Source organism: Lepisosteus oculatus, unplaced genomic scaffold (assembly GCF_040954835.1).
Source record: "Lepisosteus oculatus isolate fLepOcu1 unplaced genomic scaffold, fLepOcu1.hap2 HAP2_SCAFFOLD_63, whole genome shotgun sequence".
Classification (NCBI taxonomy): Eukaryota; Metazoa; Chordata; class Actinopteri; order Semionotiformes; family Lepisosteidae; genus Lepisosteus; species Lepisosteus oculatus.
The window spans coordinates 1,233,899-1,254,283 of record NW_027168182.1 but is presented as its reverse complement, the minus strand read 5'-3'; the positions used below and the strand labels follow the sequence as shown (position 1 = coordinate 1,254,283).

Sequence of the window (20,385 nt, the reverse complement as noted above, 5' to 3'; positions counted from 1 at the left end):
CAAAGCCTACGGCACCAACGGCGACCCCTGCTGGCCGGGAGAGCAAAAGCTTACAGCACCTGGTATTCCCAGGCAGTCTCCCATCCAAGTACTAACCAGGCCCGACGCTGCTTAGCTTCCAAGATCAGACGAGATCGGGCATGTTCAGGGTGGTGTGGCCATAAGCGAAAGCCCCGGCGCCTGACTCGCTACTTGAAGCTGTGTGTGGCGGGGGTTCCGTGCCCCCCGAGCGGGACTGAAGGATCGTTCGTGTGCAACTCTTTGGAAAGGAGCTGCTTTCCAAATCGCATTGCGTGCCTGGATGTTGGCGAATGCGCTCCCTTGTGTTGGCTCATCCCGCACTGGAGGAGGACAAACAATCTGCACGGAGGAGCACCAGGCAAGTCTTCAGTGCACAGCACTCTGGAAACATTTCGGGGCTGTCGCGTGTTTATTTCAGCACGTAAAGCGCACCGGTCCAACACGTCGGCCGGGCGCGCGGCGCCTCCGCCCTCTTGCTGCCCCTGCAGCTGCTTCACTTTTCCCTTTAGTTGCCATCGATTTTTTTGTAGTGCTATACATATACGATTGAGGTATCTTAGAGTTCTCCTTCGAAGACCCAGCACTCTCTTTTCTTTTCCCAGTGTTACTCATATCGGACTTTTTAAACCTAAAAAGGTTTTTTTTCTTTCAATTATAACTGAAGTTTAAACAACTAGTGTTAAGTCCTTATTTTTCTGTAGTCAAAAAAAGCAAAAATTAACATTCAGGTCATGAAAAACTCAAAAAAACTCCCCAACCACTAAACTTTACCTCCCACCTGAGCGCCATCTTGAACGCCCCTACCACCAGAGAATGCTCATGATTTCGGAAGCTGTCTCCGGGACGTGCTGATTCCACACATCCTGAATAAATCATGATATTGTTAGTTGCTGTAGCTAGACGTTCAAATGAGTTTCATGGCCAGATGGACTGTTTCCTCCAGCGGTATAATATTGCAGTGAGACAGCACTATGCCTGCAAGACTATGTCACGCTAAACGCCACAGATTGTGTTTGTCCGTTTGTGTCAGTCGTCCCGCAGCCACGGGAAGTGGGACACAAACATGCTGCAATGCTTTCAAGACGTTAGGATTTGTTTGTGCAACATCCAAGAAGAGTACTTGTGGCTTGAATGTGAACTGTACGTGCCCGCCCCCTTTCCTCTGTAGTGCATGAGTTCCTCCCGGCATGCCCTTCGTCATTGTTCTGTCATCTTGTATTTAAAGGGTTGTATTTCTGCTGCTGAAAATAAGCAACGGTTTTCTCACAACGCCCTTTGTTCCCAACGGAGCCCTTGTCTGTCATGAAATTCTTCAAAACCTCAAGCTAGAAGAAGAAGAAGACGACAAATATGAAGCGTTATAGCAACGACATGCCATGAGACGATCGATAACGATTTCCATAGGATCCCCGCGGTTGCCTGGCAACCGTCAGCTTTGCGCAGTGGCAGTATCGTAGCCTGTGAGGTTTAGCCGAGGCGCGATTATTGCTAGTTGAAAACTTTTCCCAATACCCCGCTTCCGCCGGTTTGCAATACAATCGGCGAGAGCAATTTTTGACAGTCTCGTCAGAGACTGAGCAAGGTGTTTAAAGACAGATTTGGTCACGGTGATATCATGGTAGAAAGAAACGAGCTTGTTACGTCTCAACAGAAACGCTCTTTAGCTCTTTCAGCTTTATGCAGAGAACGGCGTCTGTCGAGATTACTTTTGTGTCAGCGCGAAACGCCGTGTGCTGTCAGTTTGGTTTCATATTGCTCGTAGCGGCGCCTGGCTTTTGTCTGTCAAACGTTAGGTTGCGCTTCTTCATGCTGCATCGTCGGCATGAGTGGAGCATTTTAAACGTCTGTACTTACTGCGCCCCATAAGAAATCGTTTGTCCCCATTCAAAAGAGATTGTGCGATGTCCTGCAGCGTTCGCAAAGCAAACCTTTGACAGTTTGAAAAGAGGAATTTATTCTGCTTCCTGTGCGTGCAGTAGTTACAAAGTTGAACGTCTTTACACGATCTGCTGCAGTTTTCAGTGGGTGGGCTTTGTCAAATGGCTTGGAAAAACGCACTGTGTTTCGGCTCGGGAAACATCATGAGCAGTGTCCTGCGTGTTTTCTGTGTATAGCTGTCTTTTAACGCATACAGAATTCATTCGAAATCATTGATTTCTCCAATTAACAAGGGTCCCTTTTTGAACCTGCCAGAAGCATTCTTTCAATGTAACAGATTTACTCCGGGGAAGGGCAGCATGACATTGAGAGTAGCTCAAGCTTTCGGCACCTTTATCTGACTGCATGTATGCAGACACTGCTCAGAATCCCCTGTAAGGTTCTCCTTCAATTCCGTTTTGCAGTGCTTTAGCTCTTTCAAAAGGCTTCGCTTTGCTAGTCACAATCCAAGGCTCATGACAGCATTTAAAAACATTCGCAACTGCGTTGGCCGGGAATCGAACCTGGGTTAACTGCTTTGAAGGCAGCTATGCGCAACACTGGCTCGCTCCAGAATAAATCTCACGTCGAGGGCATATTTTTTTCCATTTTACCGTGAGTCGGGCTCAGCTGCACAGAGGAGAGAGCAGAGCAATGAGGTCACGGGGACAGGGGAGTCACACGCTAGCGGTTTGAATACGCGGAAGATCACTGAGGGATCCACAGTATATGGACCCTCCGTGCGCCATCAGTCCACACTCCGGACTCTGAATCCTGCCATCCGAGTTAAGATCTCGGCGAAACCTGAGGCGCAGTTCCTTCTTAAAACGTAATCTGGTGAGCATTTCTAGAATCGTACTTGTATAGATGCAGCCTTTAATGTGTTGCTAGGTTAAAATTGATGACTTCTTGTATTTCAGTAGGCAACTGCCCTCTTGATTTCGGATTTAATTTCTTTATTACAGGAGCGCTTTTATGAAGACAGAGTCATGTTCAGGTACTTTGCTTGATGGAGGAAGCTCATTTCAGACTCTGTGATCTGCTCACCTGGAAAGGTCTGCTATACTACTACAAGAGAGAAGTAGAGTCTGGAAGAAGGGACAATTTTATGATGCTTTGGAAGATAATGTTTTTTTTTCTTATACTGAAAATGAAAGGTAGTTGTTTCTATATGGACTCAGTCTTTGGAATTTGTATATATATATTTCAGTGATCCCTCAGCCATTCCTTCTGTATTGTAATTCAATTTCTTTTTTAAAATTCCTTCCCCACTTCTAGGACCTGCAGTTGCTGAACTCCACAATGGCTTCTATTGGAAAGTCTGTGACTGAGACCAAGTAAGTGTTCACTTTTTTATGAAACCATTATTTATTTAGGAGCAATGAGCAATTCTTATATAAATGCAATAAAATCATTATGCTCAAACTATGAGAGAGAAAATTAAGGATAATTTAAGAAATCAGTCTTAGCTTGTTTCTATACACAGATGGTATTATTTATTTTCAAAGGAAACCCGCGAGGATTCCCCTGGTGTGCAAGATGTGCCTGAATACTCTTGATCAGCTTCCTGCTCACTTGAAGAGGGCGTGTATGAAGCACGCCACGGCAGAAAAGATCAGGATGGCCTCTCAACAGGCGAGGGAGGACATGATGAATCACCTGAAGAACGGGGTCATCGTGGATTACCACAGAATAGAGATCGTGTCTGGTGAGGCAAACAGGATAGTGGTTGTAAGACTGCTAGAGTCCTTGGGCCTTTTTGTACATGGGAAGCCTGAAGACACATTGGCAAGGTGAGATATTTTTAATCTGTAAGGCTTCTGTAGTTTCTTTTTGAAATCATTGTTACAACATATTATGTAAAAGCATGTTGAAAAGAATCTACCTGCATTCCAGCGGCCCTGAGCAAGAGGCCGCTGTCCAGGAGGAAGAGATGCCAGAGGCTGCTCTAGAAACTGAAACAGAAGCGGATAAGGAAGGGGAAGATGTGAGCTCTGAAGAACTCTATCAGCAGTAAGACTTTTTATTTTTCAGATGTATCAATTTTTTACTAAAATTCTAATTTGTCTTATAGGTATAAAATGTTTAAACCGGTGTTTTATATCCTTACAGGCCCTGAGTAGTTAAAAAGTATCAGCAGGCCGGAAGAGAGTGGCCCAAGCTGGACTCTATAGAAAGCACTCCCTGGATGCTCCTCTCCTGATTGGATTCAAACAGTACCTTACCAAGGATCTGGGAGTGGCAAATTATTCTCAGGAGGTATTTATTTTTTAAAGGCATTTAAAATTAAGCAATGGTATCTTCATTGTAAATGTTTTTATTTCTTAGCTTAAAATTCACCCATGTGAAATGATGTCAGCCATAAACATCATGACTCTATATTTCCTACCTGAATCTATTCTACTTAAATTATTACATTATACACAATTTGAGTTCATTTTAAAAAGTTAAAGGTAATGAAAGGAATGCATTTTCATAAGAAAGATAATACCGATATGCATGTGATAATCTTCCTTATATCATGTAGTGCATCATTTGGACACTTTGTGGGCTTCAAATACAAAGAAAATCATGTTCTATGGTACAAGATAAATACAAAACTTAAGCTTTTATTTTAATTAGATTTCTTTATAAAGCATAAGCAATAATTTATTACATCGCTTCTTGAATTAAATCTTTTGACAAGAGGTAAGACTTCTGTTACATTTAAACCCATGTTTAGCTGTGTTTTTTAGATTTAACTGAACCAATTTCTGTGTGTGATAATGTCCTTGAATTCTGACAACATCACACTAAATTACATGATATAAAACAGCTAATGTTTCTAGAGATAAAGTTTCTGAGATGCTTCTAATTACTTTTTATTACCAGGGACAGTTTAATTCACCTTGTACAGTACTGTAAGACCAAGATGCTTTTTTTAAAAGTTATTTAACATTTTATAGAACTTTGTCTACTATGGCAACATGATGTGCTTGGTGAAACTTGGAAAAATACTGCTTGGCCACTTATCTTAAGATAAAGATAGGATAAAGGTTTATCTTTTGCACCTACCTGACCCCCAGGGAAGGCCAATGCTTTCTAAGTTGATGGTTCCCTACAGTAGACTGTACTTTAATTTCAAAGGTAATGTATATTGACCCAAATCAGTTTTGGAATCCAATCTACTGACGAGATGGAGCACATCCTTTTTTCAGGATTTTAGCATCATACGTTTGGTATATTTAGTCCCTAATGCTGAAAGAAATGATCATAGAACATTTGGACACTTTGTGGGCTTGAAATACAAAGCAAATCATGTTCTATGGTACAAGATAAATACAAAACGTAAGCTTTTATTTTAATTAGATTTGTTTATAAAGCATAAGCAATCATTTATTACATTAATATATGTGAAAATAACATTTTAGCATCATACGTTTAGTATATTTAGTCCCTAATGCTGAAAGAAATGATCATAGAACATGACATCTAACCTTACCTGCGGTGTTTTTAATCCCTATTGCTCAATGCACGGTGAAAGCATTCCATACATGTGTCTGACAATGAGGAATGGGCCCCTGAGACAGTCATTTGCCTGTTTCACAAATGATCGTATTTTACTAGAGATTCTGTTTGGGATTCAGATGTGCATTCGGACAGCAATCCCTTTCAAGAAATGATACGTTCTGGATGAGGTCAAAGGTGCTGGAACACTGTATCTAGGATGTGTTTGCAGAGACTGTGTGTCTCCTGCTTCAACGCAGTGATAAACAGATGTGCTCCTTTAATTTATTGGTACATGCCCAGGGCAGTAAGCAGTCTGAGGATTTATTTCCAGATGGCATAGAGCAGTGAAGCAGTGAAGTAGTGCAAAACACTGGATCATTATATTATTAGAATCTATTCTACTTAAATTATTACATTATACTCAATTTGAGTTCATTTTAAAAAGTAAAAGGTAATGAAAGGAATGCATTTTCATAAGAAAGATAATACCGATATGCATGTGATAATCTTCCTTATATCATGTAGTGCGTCATTTGGACACTTTGTGGGCTTGAAATACAAAGAAAATCTTGTTCTATGGTACAAGATAAATACAAAACTTAAGCTTTTATTTTAATTAGATTTGTTTATAAAGCATAAGCAATCATTTATTACATTAATATATGTGAAAATAACATTTTAGCATCATATGTTTAGTATATTTAGTCCCTAATGCCAAAAGAAATGATCATTTGTTTAACATGCACAGGTCTGTCTCAAAGGATGCAGTACTCCTGAAGGGTCTCAAACCCTACATTTTGGATGCCTAGCTGTATCCCTCATATGTGGCACCTCAGAATGACTTCTAACCTTACCTGTGGTGTATTCAGTCCCTATTGCTGAATGCACGGTGTACATACTGCATACATGTGTCTTGAGAATGAGGAATGGGCCCCTGAGACAGTCATTTGCCTGTTTCACAAACAGGGACCTGGACCTAGACCTGGCCCGTACGGGGCTCAAACCCGCGACCTTGGCGTTATTAGCACCACACTCTAACCAACTGAGCTAACCAGCCTCACGACAGTGCTCCTCTCTGTGTTGCAAAAAATCAAACTCAGGGAATTTTGTCCTCCTTTGAATAGAAAGCTGTGTAATTCAGTGTACGGGCTTTCTCGTGCAGTTTCATGGTTCTTGTAACCCAAATCCTACACTGGCCTGAAGTGCCCCCCCATTTCACAGCATTTTTCAGCTGATTTAAAATGTACCTAAAGGAGAAGCATTATTGAAGACCATCAATTACCAAGAGCTTTTGTCAAAGGTTTTGGTGGTCATTTTGAATGACCACAGAGCGCTGTGACCTCGGTTTTACATCTCATCCAAAAGACAGCACCCTTTTACAACACAGCATCTCCGTCACTATATTGGGGCATTGGGACCCGCACAGACCTCAGGGTGAGCGCCCCCCCCGCCGGCACCATTAACACCGCTTCCAGCTGGAAGCTTTGTTTTTCCCTGTAGCTCATCCTCATCCAGGTACTGACCTGGCTCACACCTGCTTAGCTTCAGTGGGTTTTCAGTTGCGAGTTGCAAGGGGATGCAAGTGATGGAGCCGCTCGCTGCAAAAGCCACTGCATTGGCCGGGAATCGAACCCGAGCCTCCCGCGTGGCAGGTGAGAATTCTACCACTGAACCACCAATGCTCACTGCCTGAGCCTTCAAAAAAGACGCTTTTTTGGTGCTCTGTGCAAAACGCGTCGACATCTGCTTCCAGCTGCAAAATGCCATTTGCGGACGCTGAAGAACTTATTTCCAAGGCAGCGGGTACAAGCGATTGGGCGTTTTAAAACCACCAGGAACAGCAAAGAGGCGCGCTTCTTTGCTTGTGCCGAAACACACCGACTGAAGGCGGACAACGTAGTCGGCAGGATTGGAACCTGTGCGGGGAGACCCCAATGGATTTCTAGTCCATCGCCTTAACCACTCAGCCACGACTACAGCAAGCCCCACCGCCGCTGCGTTCTTGCTACAATCTTACCTGGATCGCGAGGCGCCGGCGGAAGCCTATTTCAAAGTCGTTCTCCGTTTCAAAAAAACATTTCCAAAATACAAGCCTTGCAGACAGACACGCCTCAGAGGACTTAAGGGTGGCTTCATGTCGGAATGATAAAGTCTCCCCGTCTGGACATGAAAATGCCACTTTGTTACACACAAAAAAAGAATCAACAACAGAGAAATGCCCACAAGCATTTGAAAAGCCGCACCACGTCGCACTTGAAATAGCTCTTACATTAGTGGTAGACACAGGAATCGCCTTTTTATTTACGCTCTTACCAACGCGATGGAAAGCAAAACAAAGCAAAGCAGAGCAAAACAAAACGAACAAACGAAAACCCTCACGTCCTGCACTTGCATATAACGCCGTTACGTGCCCAAGCAGTATTGTACGTCATCCTAGCACTGCACCCCGGGTCGTACGGTATATGGGAACGAGCACACGCCACGAATCGTCTCGAATCATTCCCTACAGCTGTAAGGCGCCTTGAAGCGTGCACCCCCAACATTCTTCTTTGCGCATCTGTGAAAGGTAAACTCTTGAGCAAACTCTGAACCAGCTCTAAGGAAACTAATCCGATTAGACGTTACTTTGACTCATCTTCTTACGCTCAGTGCCGGATTGCTCAAACTCCAGCTAGGGTTAGGGTTAGCATTCCCACGCTACTTAGACACTTTGTTTACGCTCAGTGCTGGATTTTGGGAACTTCAGGACGAGTGGGAATTTTCTCCTATCTGTCCATTCTGTTTTGTTTTGGAGACTCTTGGCTGCCTATGTTGTTCAGTGCAGCGTGAAGGAAACATTTTCCAAAACTGTGTCAGCTCAAAAGTTGTAAGAAAACCTCTCCAGGTGCTTTAACTCTCTTCATTTTTGTCATTTAATGTGACACTCGATGTATAACTGGAGCCTCACTTATGCAAATGGTGAGGCTCCAGTTCGACACCCAGTTCCACACCACTTTACAGTATATGACAAAAGCATGGCAGACTGTGCCGGACCAGCTGGTAACTTCCGCTTATTTTGACCATATTAAACATTGGAAATCTTCCCACTTGCATTTGTGACACTTGATTTTGGCTCCACCTAAGACACTCTTAAATCTTCAAACACTTTTCTCTTCTCTCGCAACACACTTGTCTGTCGGCACTATGTGGCAGCGTTGCATGACAACCCATCTCACCACGGAAAGGAACCTAACAGCTTTGGTAAGAGAGTAGAATTACCTGAAGAACTGCTTTCCATGGAAGCAGGACCAAGCGATGTAGCATTTTTATAGTACCAGGAAAGGAGAAGCGGCACTTCGCCTTTGCTGCACAGGCACAAGGTGATGTGCGGCAGACACCGTAGTCGGCAGGATTCGAATCTGAGTGGGGAGTCCCCAATGGATTTCAAATCCATCGCCTTAACTACTCGGCCACGACTACAGCGAGCTCGCCGCCGCCGCATTCCTCCTATAATCTAACACGGAGTGCGAGGTGGCTGCGGAAACTTTATTAAAGTCGCTCTCCGTTAAAAAAAAAATACCTTTCACAAGATACATGCCGGCAGACAGACACGCCTCAGAGGGTTTAAAGCTGGCTTCACGTTCAAATGATAAAGTCTCCCCGTCCGGATGTCAAAATGCAACTTTGGCAGACAGAAAAAACATCAACAAACCACAAATGTGGACAAGGATTTTACAAGCTGCACCACACTGCACTTTCAAAAGCATTTACATTCGTGTTAGACGCAGGAATTGTCTTTGTTTTGCGCGCTTACGAACGCCATAGAAAACGAAACAAAACAAAAGCCCTCAGCTCCTGTACTTGATTATAATGCCGTTACGTGTCGAAGCAGGAATTTACGTCATCTTACCACTGCAACATGGGGAATAGAGGGAAATGAACACACGCTACGAATCGTCTCAATCACTCCCTAGAGTCGTAAGGCACATTGAAGGGTGCACCCCCATCATTAATCGTTGGGCCTCTGTAAAAGGAAAGCTGTTGAGCAGTCTTTGAAACAGCTCGGATGAAACACTTGATTGTTTCCATGTGCATCTGGAGCCCACTTCTTATTTTCACTTCACGCCGCCCAAAGCATTTCTAAAACAGAAGATTCGCGTTTGGGAATGCGCCCTGCCCTACAAATAAAACAGGTCTACGGGTCTGAAACCTGCTCCACGGAAAACAGTTCTGTTGCGCTTTTGATCAAAGGGAGATTCTCTGTTCTAACTTTTTGATTACATAACACCCAAAGGGGCTTCTTTGGAGCTGGATTCCAACCAGCATCCTAAAGTTTCTTGGCGGTATCTTTTACAGTCCTCTGTTCGGTCGACAAGGAACAGAAGGGGGCAGCTTTCCTCACACATACAGTGCAATGTACTGTAGTGTTCCTGTTCATTGAATTCGCAGTTCTGCATCAGACCTCTAACTCGTTTCCTTAGCTTGGATTTAAGCCACGAAGCAGGCTTCTACTGTATAAACGTCTAGAGGAATCACAAACTATTTGAGAGGCCATCATCCCAGGGGGAACTGACAAAGTCTATCCCTAAACACCTAGCGCAGTCTCTCGAGAGACTGTCAAAAATCGCTTTCTCCGTTTGTGCTGCAAGTAAGTGAAAACGCGGTCTCAACCCAGAGCCACTTGGCAGCAGCGGCACGTAAATACTGTTACTACCACTGCTCGATACCAACGTTAGCCTACTATACCATGTTCAGCCACCGCTAGAAAATGTAAGGCTCTAGTACTGGAGCAAACAAAAGGAGAGCCAACGTCAAACGTAGAGAGCGACGAGGATGGGATTCAAACCCATGCATGCAGAGCACAATGGATTAGCAGTCCATCGCCTTAACCACTCGGCCACCTCGTCGATGAAACTGGGCTGTCCAGACATGGGTTGGCGCGCTCCAGATGATCTTTTTCTTTTTTTTCCCTCGTACTCGAGGGTCATTTTCCTGTTCCACATGCGATTTCAACATTTTCCTTGCGAGATGTCAAGCCAGCAAGCCACTGCTGTGGTTCAGTGGCCAGTGTGGAGTTCAGTGGCCCTGTTGTACACAGAAAGCACATTGAGCTCCTTGGACATGAAAAGTTCCAGATAAAAGCCATTTGTCATCCTTTCTCTTGGTGTCGATGTTGCTATTGTATGTAAAGGTGGCAACTTGCTCAACGAGCAGGCGGAGCACACACCGAATGCAGATGTGTCTGAGTGGTGTGTCCAAGTGGCTGCAAAAGGACAACACTCCCGGGGCGCCGTGGCTTAGTTGGTTAAAGCGCTTGTCTCTTAAACAGGAGATCCTGAGTCCGAATCCCAGTGGTGCCTTCTTTGTTCTGTTTTCTCGAACAGAACTGGTCCTTACAGACAACCGCCTACGGCTAGACTTAATTAAATGCAAGTATTCATTTCCTGTCTTTAACGCGACTTGTTTTTCTTAAAATGGATGGAACTTGCAAAACATGAAATACAAACATTGCTAATCAGCGCTAGCGGCTGGCAAAAAAAAAGAAGTCAGCAATGTTTTTTTTCTTTAACCTTAACCCTGCTAATGGAGAAGAGTTAAACGACCGAGTCTATGCAGCTTAAACGGTGCTCATGTCGGGTTCTTAGCTGAAAGGGTGGTAAATCACGCTCACCCCAGTCCTTAATCTTTTAAAAGGATACAAAATTGAACCTAGTCGCCACATCACATACATCCTGTTCATTGATAAAAAGGTGACATCTATCCTCGATCCAGAGTAAATCCCACAATGAGGGCATATTTTTTTCCACTTTACCATGAGTCGGGCTCAGCTGCACAGAGGCGAGAGCAGAGCAATGAGGTCACGGGGACAGGGGAGTCACACGCTGGCGGTTTAAACACGCGGAAGAAAACTGAGGGATCCACAGTATGTGGACCCTCCGTGCGCCATCAGTCCGCACTCCGGACTCTGAATCCTGCCATCCAAGTTAAGATCTCGGCGGAACCTGAGGCGCAGTTCCTTCTTAAAACGTAATCTGGTGAGCATTTCTAGAATCGTACTTGTATAGATGCAGCCTTTAATGTGTTGCTAGGTTAAAATTGATGACTTCTTGAACTTCAGTAGGCAACTGCCCTCTTGATTTCGGATTTAATTTCTTTATTACAGGGGCGCTTTTATGAAGACAGAGTCATGTTCAGGTACTTTGCTTGATGGAGGAAGCATATTTCGGACTCTGTGATCTGCTCACCTGGAAAGGTCTGCTGTACTACTACAAGAGAGAAGTAGAGTCTGGAAGAATGGACAATTTTATGATGTTTTGGAAGATAATGTTTTTTTTTCTTTGAAATCGAAATGAATCAGAATATCAGTGCAAAAGACAAACTCTTGGTTTGGTTTAAAGAGATATGGTTTTAAAACAGACAAAATGTAGAAAACAGGTGTTTCTCACTTTTGGAAAAGAATGGACCGGGGGTAATATTTTACTAGGTGCAGTGCTCATCTCACTGGGTTACAGTCCTGTAGTGTCACAGCAGGGCCAGTGGCGCAATGGATAACGCGTCTGACTACGGATCAGGAGATTGCAGGTTCGACTCCTGCCTGGCTCGGGTTGTTTTTAAACACATCGGGCTACTCCCTAAGTAGTCTGTGCTACTTACTGCGTTGTAATCGTACCCAGTAAGATATTTCCTTCATGTAAATGAACTGCACCTGACAGCTTTAGAAAAACACCTGGGCTCAGTACGGTGCTGAGAGCTTAGCGTTGCTGTTCTAATTAGCACGCACTGCATCGGCTATGAGCCCGAACTTTTCAATTATTCCGATCAGTAAGTCAACACGTAGTCCACATGAACGGTAGAAATATTCTCTTGTCTGTCTCTTGTTTGTATAGAACTGAATGTCCCTGACAATGTACTGTTAGTTTTAATTGAAGAACGGCATTTGTGTTCAAATATACCAGACAAGTTTATGTAACTGCTCATGCGACACTCAGTTGTAATTAGTCAAGAAAAAAAAGTCGAACAACAGCTGCGGGTTTGATTCTGAACGTATGAGATTGCAGCGCCTTTTACTTCCATTGACAAATGATAGAGATTCGAAGAGAGATCCTTCAGACCAGCAAGCAAACCCACGGCTTTTTCGGTTTTCTATCTAGGCAACGTTGGTGTCTGCAATAGCATACATGAAAGCGTGATGCAATTTCTGTGGCTACATTTGTTGCACGTCATGCACAGTAAGAGTGTTTCTAACACCAAATAAAAAGTCAACAATTAGCGATCACGCCTTCTCCTCAGTTAACCCACTGAAACCCTTGCTGTTAACAGTTCTTTACTGCGTGCTTTACCAGCACCTACATATCGTGTCGGTTCTTTCAGCTTTATTCATTAGGTTTTCAAAGGCATAAGTAGAGCACCAGAGGTGCGAACGCAAAATGTGTGGTTATCTGAAGAATTGCTTCCCATGGCGGCGGGTCCAAGTGATTTCGCGTTGTTATAGTACCAGGAAAGGAGAAGCAGCACTTCACTTCTGCCGCGCAGGCACAAGGCGACGTGCGGCAGACGCCGGAGTCGGCAGGTTTCGAACCTACGCGGGGAAGCCCCAACGCATTTCGAGCCCATCGCCTTAACCACTCGACCACGACAAAAGCGAGCCCGCCACCGCCGCATTCCTCCTATAATCTAACACGGACTGCGAGGTGGCTGCGGAAACCTTTTTAAAGTTGCTCTCCGTTAAAAAAAATACCTTTCACAAGATTTGTGCCGGCAGACAGACACGCCTCAGAGGGTTTAAGGCTGGCTTCACGTTCAAATGATAAAGTCCCCCAGTCCGGATGTCAAAATGCAACTTTGGCAGACAGAAAAAACATCAACAAACCAAAAATGTGGACAAGGATTTTACAAGCTGCACCACACTGCACTTTCAAAAGCATTTACATTCGTGTTAGACGCAGGAATTGCCTTTGATTTGCGCGCTTACGAACGCCATGGAAAACGAAACAAAACTAAAGCCCTCAGCTCCTGCACTTGATTATAATCCCGTTACGTGTCGAAGCAGGAATTTACGTCATCTTACCACTGCAACACGGGGAATAGAGATGTAACGCAACGGGGGCTCAGGCGGGCGCCCTTGCCGCATCTGGTCGGCCCCATCCCGACTGGAGGCTCAAACCCGGGACTTCCGCGTCTCTCTGCAGCGACCTAGCCCCGTGAGCTAAAGAGAGATCTCTCCACAGCCCGGTAGCTGTGGTCCTGCTATCACAGGGAAGGGCGGTGACGTCACCCGCTCTTGTACGCCGGCTCTTACACAGTGCCTGTCGGCCGTAAGCGTTACAGAGGGAAATGAGCACAAGCTACGAATTGTCTCTAATCAGTCCCTACAGTTGTAAGACGCTTGGAAGCGTGCACCCCCATCATTAATCTTTGCGCATCTGTGCAAGGTAAACTCTGGAGCAGTCTCTGAAACGGCTCAAAGGAAACACGTGATTGATTCCATGAGCATCTGGGGTTCATTTCTTATTTACATTTAATTCAAGGGAAAGGCTTGGGTCAGTTTCAGACGGCCTCCAACAGCGAGATTCAAGCGCCCCACCTTCAGCCCAATCTGCGCCGCCAGAACGCCAACGGCTCCTCTGGTCTCCGGGGTGCGGTTGTGACCCCGTAACCTAAAGTGTTGGTGGCAGACAAATGGAGACTAACAGGTGATGTCCTAGGACATGACTACATTGTGACACTCGGTTGGGATGGTGACCATTGCTTGGAAAAGAGTGCGAGGCCCCTTTAGAAAAACATTTTGTTAACAGGCATTCTGCCTCAGCCTAAACACCTATAGCTTGCAAAGCGCATGCTATTAGACAGGCACCTCTGCAAGACCTTAAGAGTCTCTTAAACTAGTGATAGTAAGGTGTTCCCAATGGGCGATGTTTGGCTTTCAAATCATCTCTCTGTGGAAGCGCCGAGATGCAGCTGTTTAAGGCTTAGAAGCAGCTGACTGTTTCACTACCTAGCTGATTACTGTCAGTCAGGGAGCTCAGAAGTGAAAAGCCTGTCTGAGAGACAATTCGCCGTCGATCAGTTCAATATGTTCCGTACCAGCTCGGCGCACCTGAGATCATCTTGGTAGCCGTGTAGCTCAGATGAGTGAGAGCGTGTGTGTGTGTACCACCGTGATTGGATGCTGGTCCGTCTCAGGTCACAGTAAACCTTCTGCTGCCTAACTTTCCTAATTTTGGGGATCCCTTTGAAAAAGCAAAGGAAAAAAAAACTGGCTCTCATCAGCGTGATCGACCCAACCCAGTGTGTCCCAGTGGCCTAATGGATAAGGCACTGGCCTCCTAAGCCAGGGATTGTGGGTTTGAGTCCCATCTGGGGTGCTCCTGTCCCATTTTGAGCGTACAAATGTCCTTGTGATTTGCAAAGCTGCAACCCCACCTTACTCAGTGAGCGTCTCTGCTTTTCTCTCACATACAGTTGGGAGAAAAACTTTTGTAAACAGCCCTTCGGAATGATGTGGATTTCTGCATGAATGGCTCCTAACATGTGATCTTATCTTTATCTAAGTCATAATAATTAATAAAGAGAGTCTGATTTAACAAACAACACACGCCCAACATTTGACATTGCTGTTTCTTTATTGACCAAATGGTTTAAACAATCAAGGTCATTGATGGAAAAAGTATGTGAACCCTTATATTAAGGAGCTAGTGGAACCTCCTTTATGACAAAAACCTCAACCCCCACTTTCTGTAGCGGTTGGTCAGACCTGAGCAGCGGTTAGGAGGTATTTTGGCCTATTCCTCTATGCAAAACTATTTCAGTTCATGTATATTTTTGGGATGTCTTGCGCTGAACGGCCTGCTTCAGATCACGCCACAGCACTTCAATGGGATTGGGGTCAGGACTCTTACTTGGCCATCCCAAAATACGGAATTTCTTCTGTTTCAGCCACTCTGTTGTTGATGTACTCCTTTGTTTTTGTCATGCTGCATGACCCAGCGTCTTTCGAGTTTTAGATCACAGGCAGACACCCTGACATTCTGCTGTAGATTTTCCTGATACATCTTGGAATTCATCGGTCCCTCGATGATTGCAAGCCGTACAGCCTCCGCTATGCTTCCCAGGTGGGATGAGGTTTTGGAGTTGGTATGCAGTGTTTTGTTATCTCCAAACATAACGCTGTGCACATTTACCAACAAGTTCAACTTTTGTCACGTCTGTCCACAGAACATTGTTCCAGGAGTTGCTGTGGAACATCCATGTGGTCTTTAGCAATCTTGAGAGGGGCAGTGGTGGTTTTTTTGGGGGGGAGAGCAGTGGTTTCCTCCATGGTGACCTCGCATGATCACCACTCCTGTTCAGATTTCTTCTTATGGTGGACTCATGAACACAGACGTAAGACAAAGTCAACCACCTGTTCGCTAGATCCCATCCCCACTCAGCTAGTCAAAGATTCCCTCGAGGGACTGGCAGGACCTATAATTAGTATGATGAATGCATCGCTTGCGTCAGGCATTGTACCTGATCAATTTAAGGTAGCGGTTGTTAGACCGCTCCTTAAGAAGTCAAATTTGGATCCACAAGTTCTTAACAACTACAGGCCTGTCTCAAAGGTCCCATTTCAATCTAAAAGTCTTGGGAGAATAGTTGTTGCCCAACGTCAATCGTATCTGGATTCAAATAATATACTTGAGAAATTTCAGTCTGGTTTCTGAAACTGCATTAACAAGAGTCATAAATGATATTCTCTTAGCTACTGATGCGGGGAATGCAACAGTGCTTGTGCTTCTAGATCTTAGAGCTGACTTTGACACGGTTGACCTCTCTGTTTTGTTACACAGGCTTGAGTTTGAGGTTGGCTTATCTGGAACCGTCCTTCAGTGGTTTACTTCACATTTTACTCATCGTTTTCATTATGTTCAAATATCTAATAATTGTACTGCTTCATCAATGTCACGAGTTCAATTTGGGGTACCAGAAGATCAGTGCTGGGACCAATATTGCTCTCTCTCTCTACATGCTGCTGCTAGGTAGGATAATATGAAAAAATAATATGAACTTTCATTCATATGCTGATGACACTCAAATAAACATTTTGTTTACACCAAACGACAACTCTTCTATTATCAGTTTAGTTAAATGCATTAAGGAAGGAAATACTTGGATGTGTGAAAACTTTTTGTTACTCAACTCTGAGAAAAATGAGGATCAGTTGATCGGAGGCAACAATACTGATAGGACTACTATAACTTCAGCACTTAACTCAGAGGATTTAAACATTTGCCTCAAAAAGACAGCACGTAACCTAGGCGGCATATTAGACACAAGGCTCTTAAAAACTTGCATTGTTAAGTGCCTTGGGACAACCTTGTTGTGAAAGGCGCTATATAGAAATACATTGATTTGAATTGAATTGACAATGTAAAATGTTGTGTGTGTTGTTTGTTAAACAAGACTGTCTTTATTTATCAAAAAATAAAGGAATTTGCTAGGAATGCAAACGTTAGGTTGCGCTTCTTCATGCTGCATCGTCGGCATGAGTTGAGCTTTTTAAACGTCTGTACTTACTGTGCCCCATAAGAAATCGTTTGTCCCCGTTCAAAAGAGATTGTGCGATGTCCTGCAGTGTTCGCAAAGCAAACCTTTGACAGTTTGAAAAGAGGAATTTATTCTGCTTCCTGTGCGTGCAGTAGTTACAAAGTTGAACGTCTTTACACGATTTGCTGCAGTTTTCAGTGGGCGGGCTTTGTCAGATGGCTTGGAAAAACGCACTGTGTTTCGGCTCGGGAAACATCATGAGAAGTGTCCTGCATGTTTTCTGTGTATAGCTGTCTTTTAACGCATACAGAATTCATTCGAAATCATTGATTTCTCCAATTAACAAGGGTCCCTTAAAAGATGAGTCAAAGTAACGTCTAATCGGATTAGTTTCCTTAGAGCTGGTTCAGAGTTTGCTCAAGAGTTTACCTTTCACAGATGCGCAAAGAAGAATGTTGGGGGTGCACGCTTCAAAGCGCCTTACAGCTGTAGGGAGTGATTCGAGACGATTCGTGGCGTGTGCTCGTTCCCATATACCGTACGCCCCGGGGTGCAGTTCTAGGATGACGTATAATACCGCTTGGGCAAGTAACGGCGTTATATGCAAGTGCGGGACGTGAGGGTTTTCGTTTGTTCATTTTGTTTTGCTCTGCTTTGCTTTGTTTCGTGGTCAAGAGGCGTAAGGTAAGTCGTTATCCAGGGAGAACACTGGTGGCAAACAGTCCGAGGTGAGAGGCGAGGTCCAAAGTCGAAAAGGCAGAAGGGGAGTCCAATATCCAGAATAAACGAGGTAATGGAAAAAACGCCAGGAAGAGCTCTCAAGGAGTAGACTCAATACCAGTGGGAAGCAGGTAAAGATGGTAAAAATAGCACTGCGTACCGCACGGTGGAGTGTGTGCAGGTGGGTTAACTCGTGCGGCGGCGTTTGTTAATAATCACCCGCTGCTGGTGCTGTTTAGATTGCTTAAGAGTTGGTCTTAACTGCCTGGCGGTCATGACAAGCTCCTCTTTAAGCTGTGGTTTAGTTTTGCATTCATGTGTTTCTAGAGCAGTTATTTATGGGGGTGGGTGGGTCTTTCACAGAGGCTCAGGACAAATCCCCTGCATGAAAGTCTACTGTGTGCGTTCAAGCAGTCACAGGTCAAGAGCCAGGCAGGAGGACAATGGACAGAAGAAGCAACGAACTAAAAATAAAAGAACGAATATGAAAAAGCCACCATCTTTTTCTTTTTGACATTTTCCGACTTTCATGCAAGCCAGGACAAAGTTGCTCGTAGCTACTTGTGGATTCAAATACTCTATCGAGTGCTTTGATGAGTTTTTGCAATTTGATTGTCGTCCTGTCAGCCTGTTTCTGTTTTTTTTTTCAATCTAGTGATGGAAAGTAAGAGGGAAATGATGGAGCAATCAATAACCGCTCCGGAAAAATGGCAGAAAGAAATGGCCCGTCACTAAGGACATTTGTGAAGCAGAGGAGTGACATCACCACAAAGGCGACTTATTCTGCTGATCGTTTTGGTGAATAATGATTGAGGCGTGTTAAGAGAAAGGTAGCTGCGTCAGCATGCTTAGGCTGCAAAGGATAAAGCAAAGGTTTACTCCATGCTGAAAAGAGAAGAAAAGAAGCACAACGTTTCGGCTGTGGAGCCTTCTGCGCCATCTTCTTTAGCGATGGTGATGATGTTTACATTGGAAAAACTGAGACACGCATACTGGAGGGGCTTGAACCACCAACTTTTCAGCACCACAGAGTCTGACAGTCTTTTGTGCGCCCTACATTTGCAGGTTTATGGTCAAAGAAAACAATCACTTGCGCTTCTTGCAGCCGGCAATCTTTTTCCACTGACAACCAAGAAATGGATTTCATCTTTCACAAGCTGTATGGATTTCTTCAAAAACAAGTTATTCCAGAAAGGAAATGAATTCTTGCATTAAACTGAACCAAGCTGTACATGTTTGTCTGAAATGAGACATGCGGCACAACAAGACACGGAGAGAGGCACCGCTGGTATTCAGACCCAGGATCGCCTGCTTACTAGGCAGGCACTTTAAGCCACTAGGGAACAGCGCCAGCAGAGCACCGCGCTTTTACAGACACTTGGACACATCTGCGTTCGGTGTGCACTTAACCTGCTCTCTGAGCCCGTTGCCTCCGTCCCATTTAATAGCAGAACTGACGCCAAGAGAAATGATGAGAAATGGCATTTATCTGGCACTTCTCATGTCCAAGGAGCTCAATGCCCTTGACACCTCCCCAAGGCGACAGAGCTGTGCATTCTTTGGCGACAACATTTTTTCTTTTGTTTTATTTCTATACTTATTGATAGAATAAAAACGATATGTCATGTACTGTAAGGGAAATGTCTCTTTTCATGGGGAAAGCTAGCACCAGCAAATGTTGTGTTTAGAAGAAGTGATTTAACATGACACGTGACCTAATTTACCGGAGCAAAAGCTCACCCAGCAAGCCCTGCTTTACTTCTACAGGAGAGAAGTACTGTAGAGTCTGCAAGATGTTCAGCTGGGTAGCTACGTCAGCATGCCTCGGCTGCAAAGGAACAAGTAATTGGTTTATTGCATGCTGAAAAGAGAAGAACGGAAACACAGCATTTCGGCCGTGAGATCTTCTCACACCTGAAGAAGCCTCACACCTGTAAAAGGCTCCATGGTTTTCTTTCTTCTCTTTTCAACATGGAATACACCTATTGTCTGCAAGATGTGACAATTTCACGGTGTTTTGGAAGAAAACCTTTTTTCTTTGAATTCAAAATCAATCAGAATTTCAGCACGACACACCAACACTTTTTCTGTTTTAAGGAGATGATATTTTAAACCTGATAAAAATAGTAGGAAACACAAGTTTCTTGCTGTGAAAATTTAGATGGGGAAGTGTACTACTAGTAGCAGTGTAGAGCTCTCTGTGGTGGAGTGCAAGCGCATGTTCTATGGGCCAGTGGCGTAATGGATAACGCGTCTGACTTCGGATCAGAAGATTGTAGGTTCGAGTCCTGCCTGGCTCGTGAGGCTTTTAAACCTCTCAGGTTCCTCGGTAACAGGTTGCCGTCATGTATATGAACTATAGAAAAGCATCTGCCACAACCCGTAAATTAGCACACAAGTGCGGGCTAGTTAACACAGAACTGTATGGAGATCATCTCCAGCTCCGAGCTCAATTGCAATGAAAAAACATGCAGAACAGAACTGGAGAGCAGCTGAATTTGTGCTCAGTAGGGTGGGTAGGAATCAGCATTGCTATTGTTCTAATTGGCATGAACTGCAGGGGATCTGAATCAGAACACGTCACTTAGTTCGATCATTGCGTCAATATGTAGGCCACGTTAATATAGAATTATTACTTTGTCTGTCTCGTCTTTGTATATAGCTGAATGTCCCTGACAATTTCATGTTAGTTTTTAAGAACGACATTGGTGCTAATATATACATATATAGCAT

At 44.2% G+C, this 20,385-nt stretch overlaps 6 non-coding genes across 6 annotated transcripts; 4 read left to right on the top strand and 2 right to left on the bottom strand.

The window, feature by feature from the left end:
* Window positions 1-47: 47 nt before the first annotated feature.
* Window positions 48-166, bottom strand: LOC138232469 (5S ribosomal RNA). The gene has a single exon (XR_011187197.1). It is a non-coding gene; the product is annotated as a 5S ribosomal RNA (ribosomal RNA).
* Window positions 167-1,452: 1,286 nt separating this feature from the next.
* On the top strand, window positions 1,453-1,594 carry LOC138232369 (U4 spliceosomal RNA). Its single transcript, XR_011187101.1, has one exon. It is a non-coding gene; the product is annotated as a U4 spliceosomal RNA (small nuclear RNA).
* An 8,637-nt stretch (window positions 1,595-10,231) lies between these two features.
* trnas-gcu (transfer RNA serine (anticodon GCU)) lies at window positions 10,232-10,313 on the bottom strand. Its single transcript has one exon. It is a non-coding gene; the product is annotated as a tRNA-Ser (tRNA).
* Window positions 10,314-11,936: 1,623 nt separating this feature from the next.
* trnar-acg (transfer RNA arginine (anticodon ACG)) lies at window positions 11,937-12,009 on the top strand. Its single transcript has one exon. It is a non-coding gene; the product is annotated as a tRNA-Arg (tRNA).
* A 2,689-nt stretch (window positions 12,010-14,698) lies between these two features.
* On the top strand, window positions 14,699-14,771 carry trnar-ccu (transfer RNA arginine (anticodon CCU)). Its single transcript has one exon. It is a non-coding gene; the product is annotated as a tRNA-Arg (tRNA).
* Window positions 14,772-19,879: 5,108 nt separating this feature from the next.
* trnar-ucg (transfer RNA arginine (anticodon UCG)) lies at window positions 19,880-19,952 on the top strand. The gene has a single exon. It is a non-coding gene; the product is annotated as a tRNA-Arg (tRNA).
* The last annotated feature ends 433 nt before the right edge of the window (window positions 19,953-20,385 follow it).